The sequence below is a fragment of the Panthera leo genome, chromosome A2 (genome assembly GCF_018350215.1).
Source record: "Panthera leo isolate Ple1 chromosome A2, P.leo_Ple1_pat1.1, whole genome shotgun sequence".
Classification (NCBI taxonomy): domain Eukaryota; kingdom Metazoa; phylum Chordata; class Mammalia; order Carnivora; family Felidae; genus Panthera; species Panthera leo.
In genome coordinates, this window is record NC_056680.1 from 32,905,689 (window position 1) to 32,932,015 (window position 26,327).

Sequence of the window (26,327 nt, forward strand, 5' to 3'; positions counted from 1 at the left end):
AAATCAGGGTTCTGTTCATAAGAACAAGGGAAAACAGCTACTGGAAGGCAAGGATAGTTGCGTATCACACCAATGTTTTGCGGAATAGAAGTATCTATGAATAAACAAGCAAAGAAAAAGAAAAGTAATAGCATATCTTCTGTTTCCTCTAAAGTCTGAATATTGTGGGAAGCTGAAGTGTTGTCAGAGCTTTAGGAAAGAGTGGTGATTATCTAACTATCCTCCTTGGATTACTTGGTATTTTTTTTTTTTAGTTTATTTATAATTTTGAAAGAGAGACAAGAGAGAAGGAATCCCAAGCAGGCTCCACGCCGCCAGTGCAGAGTCCAATGCCAGGCTTGATCTCACAAACCATGAGACCATGACCTGAGCTGAAATCAAGAGTCAGCCACCCGATCGACTGAGCCCCCCAGGTGCCCCTGGTCTTTGTTTCTAACAAGAAAGGTGGTCATCTCCATATCAAGCTTTACCATATCCACCAAAAGGAAGCAGGATAAATTAAGTCACCTCTGGAAATATTTTACAGCTCCAAAATTCAGGGATTAGATAACTCAAAAAGTAACCAGAGTGAAACAGGGTATTTCATCCAGTTTCCCTGGAAGGTGATTTACATGTTCATTTTAAATGTATAACACATACCCCAATGATATAATGAGTGGTATATAAAGAAAAGGTAAAACTTACAAATATTCTCAGGAAAGAAACTTGTCCTCAGAGTGTCACTTCTTCAAAGAAAATAGGAGGATATCTGTTTGCCGAGTCAGACACACATACAAGTGATTTCCATGTTATAGCTAAAAACACCATCACAGAGCCAACCTTAACATTTGGCTGCAGTCTAGCATATATTTCTTTATATAGCAGCATATAAAGAAATTTACATTATCACACATAAATTAGCAATTTTTAGTGCTTTAAATAGTAAATGGAACTTCGTAAAGCTTAGCCAATAAGCAAACTGTGCATATTTATACCCAGGAACCAAGGACTGACACTAAGATGAACGCTAAATGTTGACAATGGCAAAATTGTTACGTAAGGTGTAATCTCCATTCTTGCTAAGTGTACAAACACATTGCAGAATGAGTGGATTTTAGAAAGTGCCACATGTAATATCGTCGGCAGGGATTATTTGGGTTTCCAATATAATATTAAGATGATAATAAAATGTCACAATTCAACAATTCTATTGCAAGTCTTGTGAAAAATCTTTCCCCCTTAAATTACATGGCTTCCTGGCAGGAAATAACCATGCAAATCAATTAAACAAATTAGTTCTCAGCCAAAAGAAGAGGTCCCAAAGCTATGAGAAACAACAGAATCTAGAAAGGAGAAGCCCCTTCCTCTCTTTTCAGGATTTCTATGTTAGGATTACAGACCCGTGGGTTTGGTAGCCAACAAAACATACATGCAAGCCCTATCTGGCTACTATGCTTTAAAAGACACAAAAATTGCAAATACTTTGTACACACACACTTTTTACTTGATGGATTCCTATGGGGACTAATAAACAATGCTCAGCTGAGAATACAACTTTCATCTCTAAAGAACTCCCTATACTCAAAGGATATGCCATGAGAGAAATCAGGGAGAAGAAAAGGTTAAAAATTTTTTCCAAACCAGTATCCCTGTCCCAGACACTTAACATCAAGCTTCTCTCTATTGCCCTCTAAAGGATCTCAATCTTAACAGCAGGAAAAGAAAAATTCCGGCTACTAAACTTCCATATCATCGCACATTTCCTCACTTATTTCTGATGACTTAGATAACAAGGATGTGAAATTGATTTAAAATGAAAATTTTCAGGGCACCTGGGTGGTTCATATGGCTAAGCCTCCAACTCTTGATTTCGGCTCTGGTCATGATCCCAGGGTGGTGGGATGGGCTGCACCAAGAGGGCCCCACCCCCTCCACACTCAGCAAGGAGCCAACTTAAGATTCTCTCTTTCTCCCTCTTCCCCTTTCCCCTGCTCATGCACCCTCTTTCTCTAAAAAATTAAAAAAATAGTAATAAAATAAAATGAGGATTTCTGGCATGGAACATTCAGAACTCTTTAAACACTTAGGTTTCGGGGTGCCTGGGTGGCTCAGCCGGTTGAGCGTCTGACTTCGGCTCAGGTCATGATCTTGTGGCTCGTGAGTTCGAGCCCCACATCGGGTTCTGTGCTGACAGCTCAGAGACTGGAGTCTGCTTCGGATTCTGTGTCCCTCTCTCACTGTGTCCCTCCCTCACTCATGCTCTGTCTCTCTCTCTCAAGAATAAATAAAACATTTTTTTAAAAATGAAAAAAAAAGACTTAGGTTTCTACATGGCCTTTCCTATTGTCAGGAAACCATGCAAAAATCTTGCCACAAACTACACATCGCAATTAAGCATACTTAACCCATTACCTATCCCCCCAGCTCTGGTCTACTTTCTAGAGTTTACATGTCCATTGACTGAAGGTGTTAAAAGATATGCTCTCTAAAAAGTGTCTTCAAGTTTAAAAAAAAAAAACGACAACTCAATGATTTTCAAATTCACTGATTAGAAACTCAAATGAGAAGAAACAAGGTAGGTATAAAGCTTTAGTGGAGTGTGGCAAACTGGAGATCTCACGCCCATTAAAGGAGTGAGGATCTACTAAGTTCTTGGTGATTATATGGGACCAAGGTTGCAAACAAAATTAAATGATTTCTTTTTAAAAAAGGAAAAGCCCTAAAATAATTTTAGGTAAAATCTCCCTATTTCAGATGTTTAAATTACTTCAAAACACTTTACTGGGAAAAGGCAATCACGACAATAGATTTGGATTTAACCCAACACAGCAGACATCTCTGCTATGAGATCATCCATCAATGGCAACTGCAAACCAAGGGTGGGGGAAAAAACAGAGAAGGAAAATTCATCCATCTCTCCTACAATGAGATTCATCCTATCAAAAAACCATCTGGTTAATAGGGACAGATGCAGCAGATGTGGTAATTTGAAGTCTGCTTAAATCTTTAGCCAGTCCCTTCCTTGGTTGTTTCATCTTAATTTTGAAACAAAGTGGCTTTATATGGCATATTAAAGTATAAATAAATCACTCCAAAAGTCTGGGCCATTTCTTCCCCTGCTGGCTCAGTCCGAACACTCAGGAGACCATCAGACGGACACTCCCAAGGAGGAAATGGAGACAATGCAACAGCCTTCACGATTGCAGGAAACCATGTCGCTACTGCTGTTACGCATCCTCTCCCAGGAAAGAGCCACACAGGTCTAGTTAAACACAGAAGTTCCAGCCTTGATTTCTAATGCTACTTTTCCCCATCGTGGGTCTAACTTAAATTCTTTAAAATCTCTTCCTATTGGCATCATGGCCTTTCTTCCTTATATCCATTTACCTTTTTCAAAAATAAGAACATGTTCTCAGTCCATTTTCTTCATAGCTGTCAGACCAAAGGATGTAGAATATATTCAGTAAATGAGGATGAGCTGGCAAGACGCCAACTCGTTTTCATTCGTAGGTTAAATACATTGTCTTATCTATATAACCTTTGCTATCATTAGTCAAATCTCTATTTCAGCAGCATTAAAAACTCCTTAGTGACTATTCCCAACTCAAATATATGACCTTTGGAAATTCTTGAAGGAAGCAAAGTTCCTAAGATTTAATAAAGGGACCCAATCCCTTTGAATATCTTTATGCATTTATTAGAGACTCCCAGGGGCTAAACTGAGTATCATATCTGGATTTACAGCTCTGGAAAAGAGAGAGACAGAGAGAGCAAGAGAGTGATAGAGAACAAATCCTGAAATCATCCTACTTATTGTTGCAATTCACATGAGAGATCATCTCTATGTATCAAAGAATGTAAGTGCCTGTGCATATAATTTACTTGAAAATCTGCCCAAATCTTTATTGATTATTTAATAATAAATTATTCTGGAAGGAGAAAGAAAGTTAAATTTAAAGACCCACGGATGTCATTTAACCTCCAAAGATTTCCTCAGATCCCTGTGGCATTGTGTTATATTCCTACCATTTAATATTTTTCCCCTGAAAATGAATGAATGACAGCCATGCAGACTGCTTTGTTTAAAATTTTCTATTGATTGCTGTCTGCAAGTGTTCTAATAATAGCCAAACAGAAGGAGAATTTATGTATTGTTTTGGTCCCTCATTTTAAAAGTGGATAAAACCCATTAAAGAAATTTTTTTTTAAGGACAGGAGGTCCATAGGAAATATAAATATTGGAAGTGGTGCCTAAGGTTATGTAAGACCATGGGAAGCAGCACAAAGGCCCAGAAGAAGTACAAGGTCAGCGGGGTTCCATGAACTTGCTATACTGTGTGCACATTATGAATGAGAGTCATCAGTAATGTTGCCAAAAGGTCAAGGGCAAGCTGAAGACTCAACTGATGTTCAGACAGCACACAATGTGGTTTCCACAGCTCTTGTTAAGGATCATTCCAACCCAGGGAAACTCCCTGAGCTGGTATAAAAACACAACCCCTAAGCCCCAGAGGAGCAAATCAATGGTGATTATTATCAACAGCCTCCTAACCCACCCACCCCCGCAAAAAGCAACAGGTGATGACCACAGAAGCTCCACAATTAAAGATCTTGCTAATTCTCACTTCAACAAAAGAAACTAGACATTTTAACACAAATAGTTCCACAATGATAATTGCCAACATCCATTCAATGTTTAGAATGTGTGAGGCATTGTGTCAAGCACTTTACAGGGATGATGCCCTCAGGATGTCTTTGCGGAGGCTGCTGCTCTTAACCCCATAGTCAGATTTCACAAAGCCCATAGACATAAGATGGACCAAGCAAGGTCAAACCACCGTGAATACCCCAGCTACAAGCAAACCCCACATTTTTACCTCCAACGTCATTACTCTTACCTAAGATTCTCCATCAATTAAAACTCCGAGATAATGAATTCTCAAGAATCACACGGACATATTTTAAAGTGAATTCAGAGAGGAAACGATTGGTCATCCACCCTTCATTGTCTGTTACTATCTTTCGACTCTCCTATGGTTTTACACGGGTCTTACCACAAGAGGACTTCATTTCTATCCTTCAATCTCAAACTCTTAAGAAAAAAATCCCGGAAACAGCAGTAGCCTCATCTATCTGGGATTTGCTGGGTGATTTTTAACCCAAAGAGCTCCAGGTGACAAGAACAGAGGTCCAATTTAATAGAATACTGTCAATTTCAAAGACAACTTGACTCACCACACAGTATAAACACCTGTGTTCCCACCTCACCAGAACTGATTGTTAAATACTCTTTACTTCAGGTCTTTTAAGATGGATGGATGGATGGATGGATGGACGGGCAGATCATCCCAATATTAATCATAAAACCAACTTCTTCAGGTAAAGGACAAGTGAGTCCTTGGAACTATTTCATTTAGTCACCAAACATGACTTGAATTATACTGCAGCAACATGCTAGCCACTGGGGAGCCAACAGGCTATAGGCCAAGTGTATAACACTGCTTTGCATTAATTGCCCCAGTAGAGGTAAGCAGAGTGTTGTGGGAGCAGAGCCAGGGGGAGCTACAGCCCCGTCCTAAAGACACCAAAGGACACCTTCTTTCATAGGTGGCCAACGTCTACAGAGCCAGGTAAGTCACATCAAGGAACTATGAGACTTAATGCCCGGGCTAAGGGCTTCAGCCACTCCTCACTCACAACCAACTTCAGCTACATGCTGCCAGCCCTTCCAACACTTCCGAAAGGCAGGAAGGGAAGATCCTAGATGAGTAGGTAGCTGGAGTCACATCACAAAGGCTTAGATAAGTCATAAAAATTAGAACCAATGAGAGGTTTCAAACAAGGAAGTGAGGTCATCAGATTCCACTGCATCAATATCACTCTAGCTCCCTTGGCAAAGAGGTTAAAAGAGGGTGAAGGTAGAAATCTGAACTGTCACTTAACCAGTAACTGAAAAAACATACCCCCACACATGTACCCTTAGCCCATGAAACCAGCCTCACTGGGCCTCCTGAATTTAGATTCTGCATTCCCTCACAATTTTCTAACTTAAAAAGAAAAACTCGATGTAAGCAATAATGTCTTCAAAAGCTCTCCAGTTTTCTTTCTTCTTTGTGCCAGCGTACAATAACCTTCTCACTATAATACTCAAGTGTTCGAATCAAACATTTACCCTGGAACTAGCACTCACCCTACCGACATCCTCCAGAAGACGTGAAATGGTTTTGTGTGTTCATTTATCCAAAACCTGATAGGAGTTTACACTCCGCACACACAAGGATTCCCACCAGCAAATGCACACAACCACACACACACACACACACACACACACACACACACACACACACACACAGAACACCAGCAACCCAGATTCCTATTTCTGCCAGGAAGCAACAGGGATCAGATTCCAGGAAGGGTGCCTCTTAGGCTTTTATGACGACGGACTGATAATGACTCTAATGACTGATAATGACACTAATAATATTTTCTGAGTGCCAGACATTGTGCAGAGTATATTAGATGCATTATCCTAATACTCAGTTTGGTCCTTGCACGAATCCTAGCAAAGTAAGTACGATTACAATCCCCATGGTACAGGTACAGAGAGCGGTGCTTGGAGGGGTTAATGTGCTTGCCAAAGGTCACACACCCAGTAAATTAAAATGCTGAGATACGAACCTGGAGAGACGGACTCCAACCCCTGTCTTTCTAAACACCACTTTCTAAACACCACTTTCTAAACACCCGCTGCATCAAGTGCAAGAACGAAAAAGGCTGTCCTTCAAAGGTGTCTCTCATTATGTATCACTAACAAAACAGTAACAACAGCAGGCGTTACTTACGGAGCACTTAGGATCCATCAGTTATTACACCAAATATTTTACATCATCACAAGTAATTTTAAGAGAGGATTCTCAGAACCCCTGTGCCCATGTTTCAAGACAATGCATTTTTTCCCTGTTACAAAAATCCAATACACTCCAGAATATGCTTCTCAGTCAATAAATCTTTTTTTTTCTCCTATACAGCAAGTAGGGGCTTTGGAACCTGTCCCATCAAGGTGTGGTTTACAGCTGCACTAGAATTTGTCAAGCCAATATTGGCAAGTTCTATGATCTCTGAGCTTCTCTGTCGTCATCCATGAAATGCAGATTCCCAGAACTCTTCAGAAGATTGTGTAAGATGCTGTGTGTGAGTGAATGTGTGCGTGCATTGCCCAGGACCTGGCCTTACAGGTCCACAACAGCTAACCATTATCTTATTCAAGACAAGCCTACAACCAAACTGTACCAGGTGTTCTCACCCTTTTAATGAATCCATTCTGTACAAAATGTCCTAAGACCCATCACCTGATGTCCTATGGATTCTGCTGAGCTGATAAACTTATCTGTCTCCGCATCTACCAAAACCTATAGCATTTGCCCTCCAATGAAAATACAGAAAACAGGCTTGAGTAGCTGCTGTTAATTGGTGAAACCTGCTGATTGACAATATGTCTGGAAGATGTTTGCAAATACACTGTGAAACATCTGCCCACATAAGAGACTCAAAATAGATAGGAAAATTAGCTTTTACAGAAAGGGGGTAGGGGCTCCTGGATGGCTCAGTCAGTTGGGCGGCCAACTTCAGCTCAGGTCATGATCTCAAGGCTTGTGAGTTCAAGCCCCACATTGGGCTCCGTGCTGACAGCTCAGAGCCTGGAGCCTGCTTGGGATCCTGTGTCTCCCTCTCTCTCTGCCCTTCCCCTGCCCATGCTCTGTTTCTTTCTGTCTCTCAAAAGTGAATAAACGTTAAAGAAAGGGGGTAAATGGGAGGTATGATAAAAGAGGCCCTATTTTATCCATCACTGAAAAAAAAAATCTATATCCTTTCTATATACAAAGGTTATCTGTACATATTCTTGGCTGCTCCATATATACAGGCACACAAGCATGATTTACACCATCCCATTACTAAGGCTCCAATTTTCTTCAGATCGTGTGTTAAAACAAAAAAAATATGTCTTTGTTCCTGTGGTGAAAATATTCATATCCTAGCACAAAGTTCTATCTTTGCAAAATCCATTCATTTACTCAACTGCAAATCAAATTTCTACTATGTGCGTGGTATACAAGGAGGAGCCTGTCCAGAAGATTCCTAGAGTTTGTCCATCCTTCATTTTCTATCAACCCCCTTCTAAGTCAAGCAAGAAAAATGTTTCTGAAGCAGTCCTAGTCTCTGCCAGTATTCATAAAGTCTAAAAAACATTTCCACTAGCCTCATTTGTTACAATAAGGTTTTCTGAATCTAGGATGTATTTCGTATATGTACATTTTTTTATGTTTTGTTCTCAAATCTTGAGTAGGATACATTTTAATATAAGAAAAGAAAGCCTGGGAGAATTAAATTCACACATAAGAAAGATACATATTCACCAAGACACCATTACTGTGAGTGGTTTTTGTCCTACTACTTCTTAAAAAATAAGACCTTACGCTCCTTCATTAGAATTCTGTTAAGGGGATGCACTTGGGTTTGGTTGATTTTTTTTTTTTACCAACTCTTTCAAATTGTTCATTATCCAGTTGATCCTTGAACAACACAGGTTCGAACTGAGCAGGTCCACTTATACACATATTTTTTTCTAGAGTACAATACTAGACATGTATTTCTCTTTCTTAGGATCTTCTAATAACATTTTCTTTTCTCTAACTTACTTTAAGAATATAGTATATAATACACGTAACATACAAAAAAGTGTTAATCAACCATTTATGCTATCTGTAACCTTTATGTCATCTGGTCAACAGCAGTAGGTAAGTTCGGGGGAATCAGAAGTTAGACTCAGATTTTTGACTGGAGGTGGAGGGGAGGGTCTGACCTCTAGTACACACATTGTGCAAGGGTCAACTGGATTGCAAATCAGTTTTTAGGAGAGGTCAAAAACATCTTGAGAATCCAGTGACACAGAGATGAGCGAAGACGGACTATGAAAAGGCTTAATGGTATTTCGTGCATGGCCGGGTTACATTCGGATTGTTTTCAGGAATCAAAACTGAATGCGCTATATCAGAGAATGTTGGGACTCAAGGAATGGTATGGAACCACAGATCATAAAGCCCAGTGTTTCCCAAAACACACCTTCCAGAACTACCTTGCGCAGGTCAGGTGATATGATTCCATTGCCCAAGCCCCATGACTGGCTTCCCCTCCCCCAGAGGGCCCAGAAGAGTGACTGGTACATAGTGGGTGCTCAACAACTACCTGCTGCATGAATGAGATGGAGAGGTCAGTGTAGACAGGAGCAGGCTGAGAAAGATCATGACCATGAAGGTTCTTGGTTTTTAATGAATGTACCTGATTAGAAAGCAATCTTAATGTAGCTGATGGTACCGATGCAAAGGTTCCAATGGTATGGGAAAAGAACGTAAGAAAGAAGGTTGATAAAAAACTCTAAGACACAGGGGCACCTGGTTGGCTCACTTGGTTAAGCATCCGACTCCTGATTTCGGCTCAGGTCATGATCTCACAGTTTGTGGGTTCAAGCTCCACATTGGGCTCTGCGCTGGCAGTGCAGAGCCTGCTTGGGATCCCCTCTCTCCCTCTCTCTCTGCCCCTCCCCTGTTCTTGCGTGTGTTCTCCCCCTCAAAAGTCAACTTTAAAAAAATTTTTAAAGAACTGTAAGATGTAGAATTTATTATACTGTATCATCTTAACTTCATAATCAGAAAGACTATCAAGAACTATGCTAAAACATTTTTTTTTAAGTAAGGGAAATGTGCCCAGATATTAAGGGTGAAATCTCCAGGGGTGCCCAGCTGGCTTAGTTGGAAGAGCATGGGGTTCTTAACCTTGTGAGTTTGAGCACCATGCTGGATGTAGAGATTACAAAGAAAGAAAGAAAGAAAGAAAGAAAGAAAGAAAGAAAGAAAGAAAGAAAGAAAGAAAGAAAGAAAAATTTAGAAAACAAAATGAAATCTCTGAAGAGTAGGATTATGGCTGATTTCTATATTTTTTTAATTGTGGAGATATGTGTATATATATAGATACACACACACATATATACACATACATACATACATACATACATACATACACCATTTTAGACATGTTTATGTGTGTAATTGGGAGGTACTTAAGTTGTACAAACATCATCAACACCTGTTTCCAAAACTCTTTCAATTACATCTCAAACTGAGCGGGGGAGGGGGGACTTTATCATCACGTCAAACAGAGATTCTGTAATTATTCAGCAAGAGTTCCACATTCACTCCCTCCTCCAAACCCTGGTGACCTCTACACTACCTTCTGCATCTATAAATGTGTACGTTTTAGAGATTTCATATAAACGGAATGTCATATTGGTCCCTTTGTATCTGGCTTATTTCAAATAGCATCATATTTTCAAGGTTCATTAACAATTGATTTTTAAAATATATTTCTGTACATCTGCTTTTTTCTACAGTGGAAATGTTCTATATAGGAAATCAGTAGCAGTTTTAAATAACGAGAGAGGGGTGCATTTGGTGGCTCAGTCGGTTAAGCACCCAGCTCTTGATTTCAGCTCAGGCCATGAGCTCAAGGGTCATGAGATTGAGCCCACTTGGGAATTCTCTCTCTCTCTCTCTCTCTCTCTCTCTCTCTCTCTCTCTCTCTCTCTCCTCTCTCCTCTCTCTCTCTCCCCCCCTCCCGTACTTGCTTGCACGCTTGTTCTCTCTCTCAAAATAAATTTTTAAAAAACTTAAAAAAATAAAAATAAGTTGATAATGAAGGAGATAAACTGAAGCAGTCCCACTTGGGAAGGCTTCCCATTTCTAACAGGGTCGACAAAGGTGCAGAGGGCAGAAGGTACACGGCGCAGTCTTCACAGGGACGGTGCTAATGATCCCCGGTCGGTAAGTCTGACTGCCCCCGTGCAATCGGCCTAACGGAGAATATGTATAAAACCCAGAGTATCTTGCACAAGATACTCTTGGCACGAGATACATCTTACCACAAGATCCGCTCCACTGACAAAGGCACAGAGCATATTACTTACAATTGAAGCCCTAATACTGCAGGCAAGCATATTTTGCGTGATTTGTCAGGTTACAAATGAACACAAGAAGACAGCATCTGTCAAGTTCCTTAGGAAACCAGGCAGAACCAAATGTAATTCCTTACCTGAAAAACATAAACATGTAACACATATTAAAATTCAACTGGCATAATTTTATATCTTTCTTAGTACTTTAAGCCACATGTTTAATCAATTATTCATTCTTCTCATGGCAGACTGACAACAGCAAGTGGATAGTGAATTCTTGATTCAATGCACATTTTTTCCCTGATTCAAGGCTGTTTTGATGTAAACATTCCCATCGCAGACGTATTTTTGGTATTGCTCCGAACGCAAATATATGAAATCGCCGTATCAAACGTAACCCAGAGTTGACAGCGATTATCAGCAGCGCAATTAGGCATTTCCAGGACACAATGATCACATCGTCAAATGGACCCTCAACTCCCACTTGCAACCCCATCCAGCCCCCGCATCCGTGTATTTGTTAGCTGAATATGCATCCATTCAGTCAGCACAACATCTACTGAACGCAAACTATGTCTGTTTGATGGGACGCATAGAAAAGCGCGATTCCGGGCATCAAAACCCATACAGCCTGCTGTAGAAATAAACTACATCCAAGGCTCTTCTCTCCTCACTAGTCAATTCCTGGAAAATAATTCCATCAGTTGCTACCTCTGCTTAGTCAATCGTTGATTCAGGAAGTGTGTTCAGAACACTTGTGCAAGAATATGCGATACAACAGAGAACGGACCCCACTCCCACCCTCCGGGAGGGTGAAAGAATGAGCAGGTGTTGGAAAACCTAAAGAATGAGCAGGTGTTGGAAATGTTGCCTACGTATATGGAAATGATTTTCAAAGTGTGGCCAGGGAACTCCCCTGAGGTTCCTGAGACCCATTCAGAGAATCCACAGGCTCAAACCGTTTCCCAAAAACACCAGCGCCAAAGTGCCTTTCCATCTGCATTTTCTTCCCAGTGTACAGGGGTATTTTCCAGAGACTATGTGACCAGTGGCACCACAACAGACCGAGGGCAGAAACAATTAGGAAACTCCAGCTGTCGACGAGACCGGCAAAAATGTGAAGGAATGCCACTGGTAGAAAAATTTCTCAGTTTTAATTTCTAGAAAGGTTAATATCCGAGAAACAAGAGCCCTCCTGTGTCCTCAAATCTAAGTGTCATGGAGTAAACTTAGAACTTTAAATAATACGTTAATGGTAGTTTATCAGTTGTACATACTAACACAAGATCACTGTGGAAGGAGGGGAAGCCTGTGTGCTCTCTGTGCATTTTTCCTCTAAACTTAAAACTTCTCTAAAAACTAAAGTGCACTAGAAAAACTATTAAAAAAAAAAAAAGAGGCCTGGGGTCAAAAAGGTTGAGAACTACTGACTTAGAGAAAAGCGTAACAGAAGCTAGTGAGGGAGGTGGGCAGAGAAACCGGTGAACACAGTGCAGGTAAGCAAGGTGAGACAGGTGACAGTAACTGAACAAAGGTGGAGCTCTAAAGAAACCTGTCACCAAGATAAGGCTCGCAGCATTGCTGCCAGAAGCAGAACTCTCTTCTCTCCTATAATGACAGCCAGAGGGACACAGAAGCCATAAAAGTCTCAGAGACGAGCAAGCTACAACTAAGGGCTGCATGCACCTTAGCAGCCGAATTTAGACATGAAGGGCTTTTCAGGTTTGCTCTTAACAAGATGAAGATTTTGCTGTGGTTCTCACATATACCAGGTAACTAGAAGTTACCTCGAAAAAGTGTCCTCGAAGAATCACTGAGAGGAGTGGCACCGAGTCAGTCCACGTCCACTAAAGCCACTTTCTCCTGCGGCAAAGGAAGGGAACTACAGTTACGGGTGCAGAGACATTTGATTCTCAAGTTCAAGTCTTCTGGAGATGATTAATGAAAGGCCCAGATCAGGGTATGAGCCTTTGGAACTTCTGGTTCTCTTCTGGGTTAAGGTTTGTTTGTTTCTTTTTTGTTTGTTTTTTAAGTTAGTTTGTTTATTGAGAGAGAGAGAGAGAGAGAGAGAAAGCGAGCAAGCAGGGAGAGTCAGAGAGAGAGAGGGAGAGAGAGAAGATCCCAAGCAGGCTTCACACTGTCAGCGAGGAGGGGGCTCAAAACCACAAACTGCAAGATCATGACCTGAGCTGAAATCAAGTCAGAGGCTTAACCGATGGAGCCACCCAGGTGCCCCTAGGTTAAGGCTTTTAAAAACTAAGCAGTAACTGCCACCGAGTGCAGGATGCAAGGGAAATGTAATTATGTATCATTTCAGACACAGGATGATACTTATTTATAGCTGCTGCTTCCCACTGGTTCACAGCACAGGCGGAGCTAGGTTCAGCGGTCCATTTATTCTTACAGTTGATATTTTATTAAACAGCTCCTGCATCCCAGACCTGACAACAAGGGCTTGGCGATCAAGTGGGAGGAACCAATGCAAAAAAAGGCCACAATAATAGAGTTTTATATATGTTATGAGAGAGATGAAGAAGGACATGAGGAAAACGTCTTTGGCAGGGGGGGTGGGGGGGGTGGGGGAGGATGTTGTCAAAACTGAGGCCTGGCTGACAAATATTGTTTGGGCAAATTAGGATTAGAGGACAGAATGCACAACACTGTAGAGACGGGGGACCACAGGTGCCAAAGAGCAGAAGAAACACAGGAACCCAAAGCAGCCCTGGGAAGGGGACGAAACTGGAGGCAGGAGAGTGGTCAGGGGTGACGATGGCAGTCCAGACAGCATCCCCGACCAGGCCAGCAGCAGAGTGAGAGGAGACAGGTTCACAGATACTTTGGAACTGCACCTTTGGGGCTCTGGGGATAAGTGGATACATGGAATGGAAGAGAAGAACTCAGCATGAACAACCCGTGTTGCACGTGGAAGAACTGAAGGGCTTCTAAGACCTCGTCACCTAATAGGGGAAAGTGCTCAGTGCAGCCAGCAAACCCTCATGGTGGTGATTAAATAAAAGAATATTCCGTGCCTGTAAGTGTCTGATAAATACAACTCATGATAGCTGAACTTGATTCTGTTCTACCTAAAACATGACCAAAATCAGCTGTCAAACTGTGCTGTCGGCCAATCACCTATTACGTGAGTGAGGGTGACAGGAACCAGGAAGAGCTATTTACTGAACCAAACGCTGGCCCAAGGAGAGGCCTGAAGTTCTCTTCTGCCATCTTTGATTTTGAAATACAAGTTTTGCTTACACAAAACTTTGTCCTCAGGCAAAGTTCAGGTGATACAGACAGAGCATACTCTTTCTATCTGGTCCATAACCTTGGGGCAGGGAGAGCTTTTAAAGTCAAGGCAGTGATGCAGTGGGAGATGGGGTGAGGGAGACTGTAGCAAAAAATGAGGAAAATCCAGCCTCCTGGAGGCCAAGGCTCCGGTAGGGCAGGAAGAACAAGAAGGGGTCCAGTGGTTGCTGACAGAGTGGGACATATGACACAGATTCCAATCATAAGGCTGAAGCTTGTAGACAAACACCAAATGATGAGGCAAGCTGCAAAATGATGACTCAGGACAGGAAATCAACATCCTGTAATTCTGCAATGCCAGTGGAGGCAGGAACAGAAATCTGAAGAACCTACAAAGAGTTCAGAAGGGAGGTACACATGTAACAAAGAGGCTGGGAAAACAGGCTTTACTTTTCTTTCTTTTTTTGTGTGATGTAGATTTCACTTTTAAGTAATCTCTAAAGCCAGCCTGGTTGGGCTCGAACTCACAACCTCAAGATCAAGAGTTGCATGCTCCACCAGCCCGGCACCCTGGAAAATAGGCTTTTCAAAAAATGGATTTGTGGCTACTGAGGTGAGAAAGAGATCTTTACTATTGCCTCTCAGGTAGAGATGCATCTATCTCCCTCCCGCACAAAATCAGACATTAACAATCAATTAACAATCAATCGGGCGTCTGGGTGGCTCAGGCGGTTAAGTGTCTGACTTCGGCCCAGGTCACGATCTCATGGTTCATGAGTTGGAGCCCCGTGTCTTGCTCTGTGCTGACAGCTCAGAGCCTGGAGCCTGCTTTGGATTCTGTGTCTCCCTCTCTATCTCTGTCCCTCCCCTCCTTATGCCATGTCTCTCTGTCTCTCAAAAATAATTAAACATTAAAAAAAATTAAAAATCAATTAACAAACTAGATGAATGGCACAATGAGTCAGAGAGTTTATAAAAGACCTCACAGATTGGGTCCTCTAAATTGTGATTTATTTAACAATTGCTGGTTTATACACATCCTAGAAACCTGTGCAATGCAGTCAGTGACTTTCAGAATCCGAATTAGTTCAAAATTTGCTATGCAGGTCAGAATTTCTCCAAATATGGTCAGTGGACAGCCTCTGACTCTCTCGCTTGAGGTGTTTGTGAGAAGTGCAAATATTAAGGCCCAAATTCAGATCCAGCCCATTAGAATCTTTGGGTCACAGGAATGTGGATTTTTCACAAGCCTCCCCAAGGTATTTTACATATAACGAAATTTTTAAGCCACGGAGAGGGGTGCAGGGAAGCAAGGAGACCTAGAAAGAAGGACTCTTACATACTCAACTGTTCTCATTCAATACGAGAAATAAAATGCAGGAAAACTTGGAATTTTTGTAAGCTACAGAGCACTGAAATGAGTTTCCAAGGATCCTATAAAAATCTCTGAAACCTCCCTTACATAAGATGCAGTGGGCTTGTTATTTAATCTCCACGAGCCTCAGTTTCTGCATTCTTAAAACAGGCACAGAGAAAGTGCCTCAAGAGTATAAGGTTTAATTATTTTATTACAACAGCCGATTCCAATGGTGTAAAATAGTCCTGCATTCACAAGAGGGGAAGCGCATCCATTACCTTTCTGCCCTTAATTTTGCCCAAACTGGCTCAGAGACTGGAGTCAAAGCCAGGATCCCTCCAGTGGCGGCACCACAAGACGAAACAAACTGTCCTGCCCCCTGCTGGGCAATGACTATTCACACAGGGAGACAAGAGAGGTTTGTAGCATCAGGGCGGGCTGGAGCATGTGCACTGTGTGGCAGGGTCAGGCTCCAAAGAGCAAACATTGTCTCTCTTTGTCTAGTTTGCTATCTCTTTTCAATCTAAGATTATGAGGTCGCACTGACCTCCAGAGAAAAGGGCAGTGTTCTGCACAGCTCTGATAAGCTCCCTCCCAAAAACTCATTCTAGAGCCTAGCAGTGCTTCTCACAAAGACAAGACCATGATCGTGTCATTGAATAGTGGCCGTATGGAAGAAACATAGATGACAGTTTCCAAATGTCACTGAAGATGGTCTTCGCAAGTATCACCGAGTCAAATGTGGACAGTGTGTGTGCAAGGAAGTGTGCGTGAATTTATATGTGCAGGCACATATCAGACAGTTTCCTCCCAAACTGAAATACATTCAAATTCTGTTAAGCTCAGGCAATCCTTTTATAGTTTACAAGAAGACATATAATACTTAGACTCAAAAGACTCGATCACTTACCAGTTTTTTTTTTTAATTTCCTTCTTTGTTCAGTCTTTGACAAATACTTTACAAATTCTTTTATACAATATATTTTTTTAATGATTTATCTTTAAAGACACTTAAAGGTAATTTTTTTAAGTTTATTTTCAGAGAGAGCACATGCAAGTCGGGGGAGGGGCAGAGAGGAGAGAGAGCATTCCAAGCAGGCTCCACGCGGCCAACACAGAAAGAACCCCACGTGGAGCTCGATCCCAAGAATCACGAGATCACAACCCTAGCTGAAAGCCAGTCAGACACTTAACCGACTGACTGAGCCACCCAGGCACCCCAAAGATAATCTTTAAGACCTGGATTCAAAACTCAGGTTTTGCCATTTACTTTCATAAGTTGTTAGGCAAGTGGCTTAGCCTCTTCAATTAAATTTTCTCCTCTAAGATGGAAGCTGCCTACTTAGGTTTCTTGTGAAGAATAAATGAAATAATGTAGAGAAAAATGCTTTACAAATGGCAATCACATAAATATAACTTGAAGTCAAAATTAATCAAATAATCAATCCAAAACAGTTGCTCTCCACAAAATGTTAGAAATGATCTTGCAAGTTACAAGTGCAACGCTAGAGGAAGATTCTTAAGCATAGAGAAGCACACTCCTGTAGGGATGATATCCCGCAGGCATCGATTTTTGGTTGGGAACAAGGCCTGGATGTATTCCTGTGTGTTGACAAAGCCGCTCTCCTTCAGCCAACTTCAGGTAGGCTCCTTGAGCCCACTTTTGGACTAGGCCTCCATCTTGGGTCCTGTCTTATCTTTGGTGGGTCTAGCGCCCTTTTGGCAGAGAATTCCTAACTCATCCCACCACCCTTGATATCTGATCACCTTGACCTGCCTTCAACCAGAATCCTATTAAGTTGGTTCAGCAAGAATCCCCCTACGCTTGATGTTCCCTATTAGTAATTTTCCATCCACTGACCCTGCTCACTCTGCTCATTGGCTATCTAAATCTCCACTTGCCCTTCCCATATTAGAGATGAGCCCCACTGGAATAAACTCTTATTCCAATAGTCCTGAATAAAGTCTTCCTCAAGCTTTTAACAAGTATCAGCATATTTTTTGTTTCTTTAACAGTGCATAAAAAGGGAAATAAGGAGAGAAAACATCAGCTTATGCCACAGGGCAGTGACAAGACGCAAGAACAGTAGGAAAAGCCACTATATCCTGAACGGAAATGAGTGCCCAAGACCTACAGGGGAGCATCTTCAAGCACGCGCACACACACACACACACACACACACGCACGCACACACACCACTCATTCAGTGGAGTCATGAGGTCTAAAGTGTCCAGGCTCATTGGCCAAGATACACCGCCGTCATCAGCCAGGGGAGAAACCAAGGGAAAACACTAACATGAAGCATTCTTACGGGATTATGTCACTAAATCCTCATCTAAGAACTCGGTGTTATGTTAAACAAGGAAGCCAGAGGTGGCTGTAAAGCCTTAACCTAGGTAAGCTACCTAAAACCTACATCTGGGGGCGCCTGGGTGGCTCAGTCGTTTAAGTGTCTGACTTCAGCTCAGGTCATGATCTCACAGTCTGTGGGTTCAAGCCCCATGTCGGGCTCTGTGCTGGCAGCTCAGAGCCTGGATCCTGCTTCGGATTCGGTGTCTCCCTCTCCCTGTGCCTCTCCCCTGCTCATGCTCTGTCTCTCTCTGTCTCAAAAATAAATAAAAACATTTTTAAAAAATTTTAAAAATAAATAAATAAAACCTACGTCTGCAATGCCTCAAAGTTCAGAAATTGAAACTAAAGGACAACTGACCACAAAGAGCCCACCAGCCTTTCCTAAGTAAGACAAGTGCTTACGTTACAGCCAATCAAACAATTGCCTTGTCTTCCTCCTGCTTCTTGTTTATAAAAGTCTCTCTGTAGCTCCCGTTGGTAGAGTGCTCCTAAGCACTTCCAGATTGGCTATGCCCGAATCAAACTGACTTTTGCTCAGATAAACTCTTAAAATTTTTAACATTTGCTCCAATTTATCTTTTAACAGAGGTATGATCATTATCCCCCTTTTATTTGTGAAATAATTAATAATTAGGAAAGTAATTTGTACCAAGTTCTAGAGTTTGAAAGTTGGCAGAGCCTGGAATTGAACCCAGGCAGGTTGATTTCCAAGCCCATTCTTGTCAGTACTACACAAAAATGACCTCCTGGGAGTAATATCCAGGAGAAAGGAAGAAAAGGAAATCTGCAATTCCAGGAAAAGCAGGGGGGCCCAGCACCAGAGAACGACCCCAGCCCAACAGCAAGAGTATGAGAACTGACCACCTGAACGCAGGCAATGTTTTAAAAATATTCTCATGTTTTTATTTGTGTGTGTGTGTGTGTGTGTGTGAAAGAGAGAGAGAGAGAGAGAGAGAGAGCGAGCAGGGGAGAGGCAGAGAGACAGGGAGACACAGAATCTAAAGCAGGTTCCAGACTCTGAGCCATGAGTACAGGGCTTGAAGCAGGGCTCAAACTCACAGACTGTGAGATCACGACCTGAGCCAAAGTCGGCCGCTTAACCAACTGAGCCACCCAGGTGCCCAGCGTCAATTTTTGAATAGACACTGAATGTCTAATAGAACGAATTAGTTCGCACTTCACCTTAGTTATAATCACAAATCCTTCTCATTGTTCTTTGAATATTTTCCCAGAAGAATCTTTTTCTCCTCCCCACCCCACTGACTGTTCAGTCTATCACGTAATGTCTACTGCTATAATAAGAGCAACTTATTACCAATTATTCTAAGGCCTCAAAGCAAAATTCACATTTCCGACATATCACTGAGAGACAGACTCCTGATCACCGCCACAAAGCCTAAGCCAAGCAAATATGCCAGGATCTAATGTAAAAACAATGACACATGAAAAATTAATTCTTATCCCCATTCAAGTGACGGTTGCAGGAGGGGAAAAAAATAAAGAGCTAATTAGCGACCAAATGAAAAAAATTAAGTATTTGAAACATCTCTCAAAGACTTATTAATATTCAGGGTAGACAAAAACATATTCACCCCATTTTATGTTCACTCACTAGTTCTCGTCCTCAGGGTTTTACCCTCATCATCATTTTTCAAGAGAAAGTTATTTCACAGGCTCCCAAAGCAAGCACTTTGTTAGCTGTACTTCATGATGTACTTGTTGATAATGTTGAGTCTACCTTTCTATCAGGGCCATTGTGAAAGGCAGTGCGTTAAGGAAAACAGTTTTGTGTAAACCAGTTTCTCCCCCTCAAAGGCAGCGTTAATTCCAGGCAGGTGAAAAATCCAAAGTGTTGAAGAAGCCCCACTGGGCTTCAAATTCTTTTTTCTCAGTATTTGAAACCAAATTTGCCTAGTTACAGATAAACACCTGGCAAATTACAAGTCAACCAATTTGGATGGTATCTTGGAAGCTCAACCTGACTGCTGTTTTGCATGCTTAGAAGAGAGTACTTTCCATGTAAAGAGGGGGGAAAAGAGACCGCTTCAACACCTATCACGCCCCCAAGACACAATGCATTCACATTATCTCAATTTTTTCACCCACTTCCCCTCCCCTCACCCCCACACCGGCCAACCACCAATTTGTACTCTGTTTCTAGGAGTTCGGCGTTTGTGAGATTCCACAGAGAAGTATGATCATTTCTATCTGTCTTTCTCTGTCTGACGTATTTCACATAGCATAATGCCCTCAAACTCCACCCATGCTGTCACAGATGGCAGGATTTCCTTGTTTTTATGGCTGAATAGTATTTCAGGGTATATACACACCACATTTTGTTACCCATTCATCATAAGTGTCCCTGAACACTTAGGTTGCCTCCATGTCTTGGCTTTGGAAATAATGATGCAATGAACATGGGGGTGCAGATATCTTTTTGAGACAGTGGTTTCTTTCTCTCTGGATAAATACCGAGAAGTGAGATTGGTGGATAATACAGTAGTTTTTAGTTGGTGTGTGTGTGTGTGTGTGTGTGTGTGTGTGTGTGTTTAAAGAATCCCCACACTATTTTCCACAGTGGCTTCACCAATCTACACATTAACTCAACGAATGTTATAACAATTCACCCAAGGAGGTCATTATCCCATTTCCACAATTAAAGAAAAAAAGCTTTGAAAAGTAATTTGGCTGGGTTCACGGTCATTTCTGCCCAGGTCCAGCCCCATTCTTTTCCCTGTATCTGTGATCTCTGATACTGGCCTATTTGCACAAGCATGTGGCAGTTTATTCTAAATAAAAATCACCATTTTGTGTAGTCATAGAGACAGAGAAAGAGTATGGGTGGTATGAGAATGAATTCCTTCCAGATAGTCTGTGCTGGGATCCAGCACGAGGTGGTAGGTATTTACATACAGGCATATAAAATGAATGTCTTCTAAGAAAATGTAAACGAGGCCAAAGGATACAAGTATATATATTTATGGCCTACAGGAATGTTAATGTAATGCTTTACTATTTTCTCATGTGAATAATGAAATTAACTTCCCACAATCAAGTAACTCTAAAAAAAATTAAGGCAACAGCTATTCTATATAGTTACCATAATTATTAAAATAAAATCTCATTAATCTTCTGCCAACTTATTTCAGATAGCACGAATTCGAGAAAACTGTTACCCCAGAGGCAACTTCATGCATTATTATGCTATTATACAAGTAATGAATAATCTGAACCTGGATAATTCAAAATCTGTCATTTGTGATCTCTTAATTTTTTTTTAATTTTAGAGAGCAAGTGCAGAAATGGGGAAGAAAGGCAGAGGGGGAGAGAGGAAATCCCAAGCAGGCTCCACATTCAGCACAGACACCGATGCAGAGCTCAATCCCATGACCCTGAGATCATGACCTGAGCCGAAATCAAGAGTCGGACGCTCACTGGACTGAGCACCTTGATCTCTTACATTTTAAATTCGTATAGTGTTACCACTATCACTTTTCCACTTGTGAATAAGCTCTCCCCTTAAATCTTTAAAATACTTTCAACTTTCACAATAAAAGATGCCTAAGATATTCTAAATCTGGGAACATCTACACAATATTCATGCGGGGAAAACATGAACATGGGAGGGGGAGGTGGGGCTCAAGGACTTCTTCCTCTGTCTGTTCCAGCTGAGTTTCCTCTCCACCCCCACTTGCTGAAAAGGAAAATGACAATCTGTAGTTTTCCACTGTCGGATCCTGGAGGGAAAACAGTTAGAATGGAGGCTGCATTCCACTGGGGGAACATGACCCGTTGGGAAGAAATCACACACAGGTTTGTGCGGCACAGCTTAGGAACTGAAAGCAAGGTACGTGATGGTGTGAATGACAGCAAAGTCCTCAAGTGTTGAGGAGTAGGTAGAAGCCAGAAAGTTCAGTAAGAGCATCATGGAGGTAGCAATTTTGGATTACCAGTAATATCTCATAAAAACATAAGTAGAGGTCAAAATTCCTGCTATGGGGGACTCCTAGCTGGCTCAGGCGATAGGGCATACAGCTCTTGATCTCAGGGTTGTAGGTCTGAGCCCCACGTTGGGTGTAGAGATTCTTTAAAAATAAAATCTTTAAGGGGCACCTGGCTGGCTCAGTTGGTTGAGTGTCCTTCTCTTGGTTTTGGTTCAGGTCAACGATCATATGGTTGGTGAGTTCAAGCCCAGCATCGGGCTCTGCATGGACAGTGTAAAGGCTGCTTGGGATTCTCTCTCTCTCCCTCTCTCTCTGCCCCTCCCCTGCTCATTCTCCGTCTCTCTTTCATATTCTCAAAATTAAATGAAGAAACAATAAATAAACAAACAAATAAATAAATAAAAGCTTTAAAAAAACACAACACTTGTTGGGACTATACTTCTTTAAATACAATACTACCAGAGGACTGGACAGCAAGAGCATGGCCTTATGAACATTTCATGTCTGTCCCGGCCTCCGGCACCTGCTGTCAAGCCTTTCATAAATATCTGTATTCATCTTGAGATATGTCCTTTGCCCACTGTACATACTCTGAGGTGAATTATGGTGGCATAGTCTCTCTCTGTAAACTACACTTATGAAAAATTATGGTCATATTCCCAAATGACACAGTCTGAGGTCACTGGGAGATATTCTCATCTTCACGACAGAGTACTCAGAGAACAGAGGTATAATGAAAGCTATGCAGAGTCTCCATTCTCGTCCTCACTAAAAATAATGTACACAAACACACCATCATACAAATAGGATACATAACTCTACTACCAACCCTTGATGAAAAATAGAATTTCTTTTATCATAAGGAACTTACATCTGAATCTGTACATAGAAGGCCAAATTTAAAGGCATTTCAGTTCAGGGACCTCCGTGTGGCTCAGTTGGTTGAGTGTCTGACTCCTGATTTCGGCTCAGGTCATGATCTCATGGTCGGGAAATGGAGCCCTGCCTTGGGCTCCATGCTATTAGCACAGAACCTGCTTGGGATTCTCTCTCTCTCTCCCTCTCTGCCCCTCCCCCACTCGTGCTCATGGGCACTCTCTCTCTCTCAAAAGAAAATTAAACAGATATACTTCAGACTCTCATAATGTATCATAGCTTTGATACACCTCGTTGAATGCAAAGTTTTATATAATCATTTAAAACCCCTTTTCAAATTATGTAGCTTTCCACGTATTTTTTAACAGTAACTTGGAGAAAAAACGTATTTGATGATCTATGTCTCTTTTAATCTCCACCGAATCTGGGCTCACAACAAGCACTTAAATCAGAACCATTCTGAAGGACCGAAGCTGGGGGTGAGGGAAAGAGGAGATTAAAGAAAAGAGATTTTATGAAACATAAAAAAAGAGAGAGAGAGAGACTCCACTCTGGCTATATAATCATTGGAATTTTTTTAATGTAGTGTAAATTAAATTTCTATAAATAGAACCATACCCTCCTAGTGACTTAAACCATCTTATCATTATGCAGGGACAACTAACTACTTCCGTATTTGGTTTCTCTGCCACCCGATCCATAAAAAGGAACTCTAGAATGAATTATTTCCGAAATCATTGAGTAGGGGCGGGGGGAATACTCATTTCTACTTCCTCTGGTTTAGAAACTATGATTTTCATCTTTGAAACAGAAAGCAAAACCCACTTGAATTTTAACTAAATGAATCACCTAATTTCTTTTGAAAAACAGCGGTAGACATTATGTTCCAGGGAGATACTTCAGAGCATTTCTTCTCTTGCCAGAAACTCTCAGGAGGAGCTGGCCTGAGAGGCCTGTTTTCCGATGTCTCGGCACCTTACAAACCCAGAGCTGGGAGGCACCTAAAATCCTAGAGCCTGATCAAGTGGGTTCTGACCAAAAGAAAGGGACACTTAATGACCTTAAGAGTATATTACGCTCTAGGAGATCAATCTCCCCATTCTGGGTGAGTCTCTTACAAAGGGCTAGAAAGGACCACCAGAATGGAAGCTGAACCACTCACATTTCTTGTTAAGAAAACAATGTGGAGCACGAAGGGGAGGGGACAGAAAAAGACTTACAAAGTTCAGAGAAGGGGGAGAAAGAAAGCGTTTTTATCCTTTCCAGAGATGTTATTGGTTTTCTTCAAAACTTTCCAACGAGGAGACAGCCAATCCGTCATACTTTAACTTTTTTTTTTCTGACCATGTAAAGCTCACTCCCAAGAAAGGCACTCTTGAAATGGCTACACACACACACACACACACACACACACACACACACACACCTTCTGTCTACAGTGAGCCAGATTTTGCAAACTGCCCACATGGGCCCATGATCACATTTTATCCACCCTGCAGTCTATTTATTTTTAAATGAATTAGTCGCTAACATATAATCCCAGAACAATGCTTCTCAACTGGTTGGTATGGCTCCCCAGGGGACATTTGGCCATGCCTGGAGACATTTTTTGCTGTCACAACTTGGGGGATGCTGCTGGCATCTAATGGGTAGTGGCCAAGGATATTGCTAAACATCCTACAATGCACGAACCTACTGTGACAAGAAGTCCCTGACCTAAAATGTCCACAGTGTCAAGGCTGAGAAACTCTCTACTGGAGAAATCAATGACCAGATTTGTGATGCCTTTACGCGCTGAGAGCCACGTTTCTCAAAAGGGTATACTTTCTGACTCAAAATTCATCAATGACTCTAACATACCCCAACAAGAAGTCTGAAAAAGTAGGCAAAGTTTTACTTATTTCCCGCATTTAAAGACTAAAACACTCAGTTAACACATATGCATGTGAATGTTAGCAGCATTCACATTTTAAATCTAACATGCACAAGTTTCCTTACACATTCCCCCGTCCCTTACCCACAGAAATGTTAGCACAGCCCCACAAAGGAGAAGTGCTGTGCCCACTATGAAGAAAAGGAAACTGAGCATAATGGAAGCGAAGACATTTGTCTGGATTTTTCCAGGGCACATGCATGAGAGCAGAGTTCAGTCGCATCTGTGACCTTGGCATTTTTTTCTCCTACTACAATGATACCTCCTTCCAGGATAGTTGTGTAAATATGGAACTGAGCTGCTAAGTTGGTAACCATCCTTGTCAATGCCAAACATTCACAGATGTTACTTAACCAGTTTCCTTACCTAAAAACTGGGGATATGTTGTGAGGAATAAATGAGATAAGGCTCCTTAGGTCCACACTTAGCACCAAAGGAGCCCCCAGGAACAAGCAGGTGCTGTGGGTGTTCTTGTTAGTGAAACCCCAGGCCAATGTGTGTAATTACAGTGAGATGGTATTTGCACAGGCAACCAAAACGTTGGGAGAGGACAGCGAACACAAGAAATATTTATTACAAAACGCTATCCAAGCAAGCAGGGGAATGCAAGGAGGGGAAACACACTGCTTTCAAGTTACAGTGGGCACAAGGTCAAACCAAAGTCTTTGGCATTCATCGGTATCTCCTTTTCTGCCTTTAAAGACACAAAGTCATGGGGCAAAGTTATGGCGAATGTATGTGTGCAGATCTCTGTTCTAGTACAATTGAGTTCAAAACTCCTCATTTAAAGGGAAAGTAAGTAGGTGACAGAGGCTCAAAATGAGTGAGTGATGTGGCACTGAAATCAAAACTCAGGACCCAGGGGCACCTGAGCACCTGGGTGGCTCAGTTGGTTGAGCATCTGACTTTGGCTCAGGTCATGATCTCATAGTTCGTGAGTGTGATCCCCACATCAGGCTCAATGCTTTCAACGCAGAGCGCTCTTTGGATCCTCTGTCCCCCTTTCTCTCTGGTTCTCTCCCGCTCACTCTCTCTCTCAAAAATAAAACATTAAAAAAATAAAAAATAATAAAATAAAAAAGGTCCTAGAAACAGACAGCATGGATTCAAATCTTGCCTCTTCCAATGAGTAGCTCTGGCCAGGAGAACATTACTTAACATTGCTAACCTTCCATGTCCTTGGCAAAACTGAAGATCACAAGAGTACTTCCCTTCATAGAACTGTTTTGGAATTCAAGTGATATAATGCATGTCAAACTCTTAACAGAGGATCCAGCATACTACACATGTAGAATAAATGTTAATCAGCACGGTTATTGTTCCTGTTGTTATCAGTATCGGCAGCAGCATCCCTGATGCCCAGCTCTACACCTCGCTCACAGAAGTCTCACAATAAACGTCTGATAAATAACTGCTAACATTTAATAACTGTTTACTCTTTGCCAGACAATGTTCTATCAGGTAGTTACTATTATCATCCGCTTTAAAGAAGGAAAAAATTGGGACACCAGAGAGGTTAAGAAACTTGCCCAAGGTCACACAGCTAGCAAGGAGCAGAGCTGCGATCTGAGCCCAGAAAGTGAGCCTCAGAGCTTACATCCTCAGCTACCAAACAAAACGAGTTTCTAATAGTG

General features: G+C 41.7%; 1 protein-coding gene and 1 long non-coding RNA gene across 10 annotated transcripts in view; both read right to left on the reverse strand.

The window, feature by feature from the left end:
• Positions 1–26,327, reverse strand: part of MAGI1 (membrane associated guanylate kinase, WW and PDZ domain containing 1) — a 631,452-nt gene that overhangs the window by 354,883 nt on the left and 250,242 nt on the right. The gene's annotated exons all lie outside the window — the stretch shown is intronic.
• LOC122214539 lies at positions 691–5,731 on the reverse strand. Its single transcript, XR_006199944.1, has 3 exons — positions 5,677–5,731; positions 3,367–3,411; positions 691–794 (listed from the first exon to the last, which is right to left on the reverse strand). It is a non-coding gene; the product is annotated as an uncharacterized LOC122214539 (long non-coding RNA).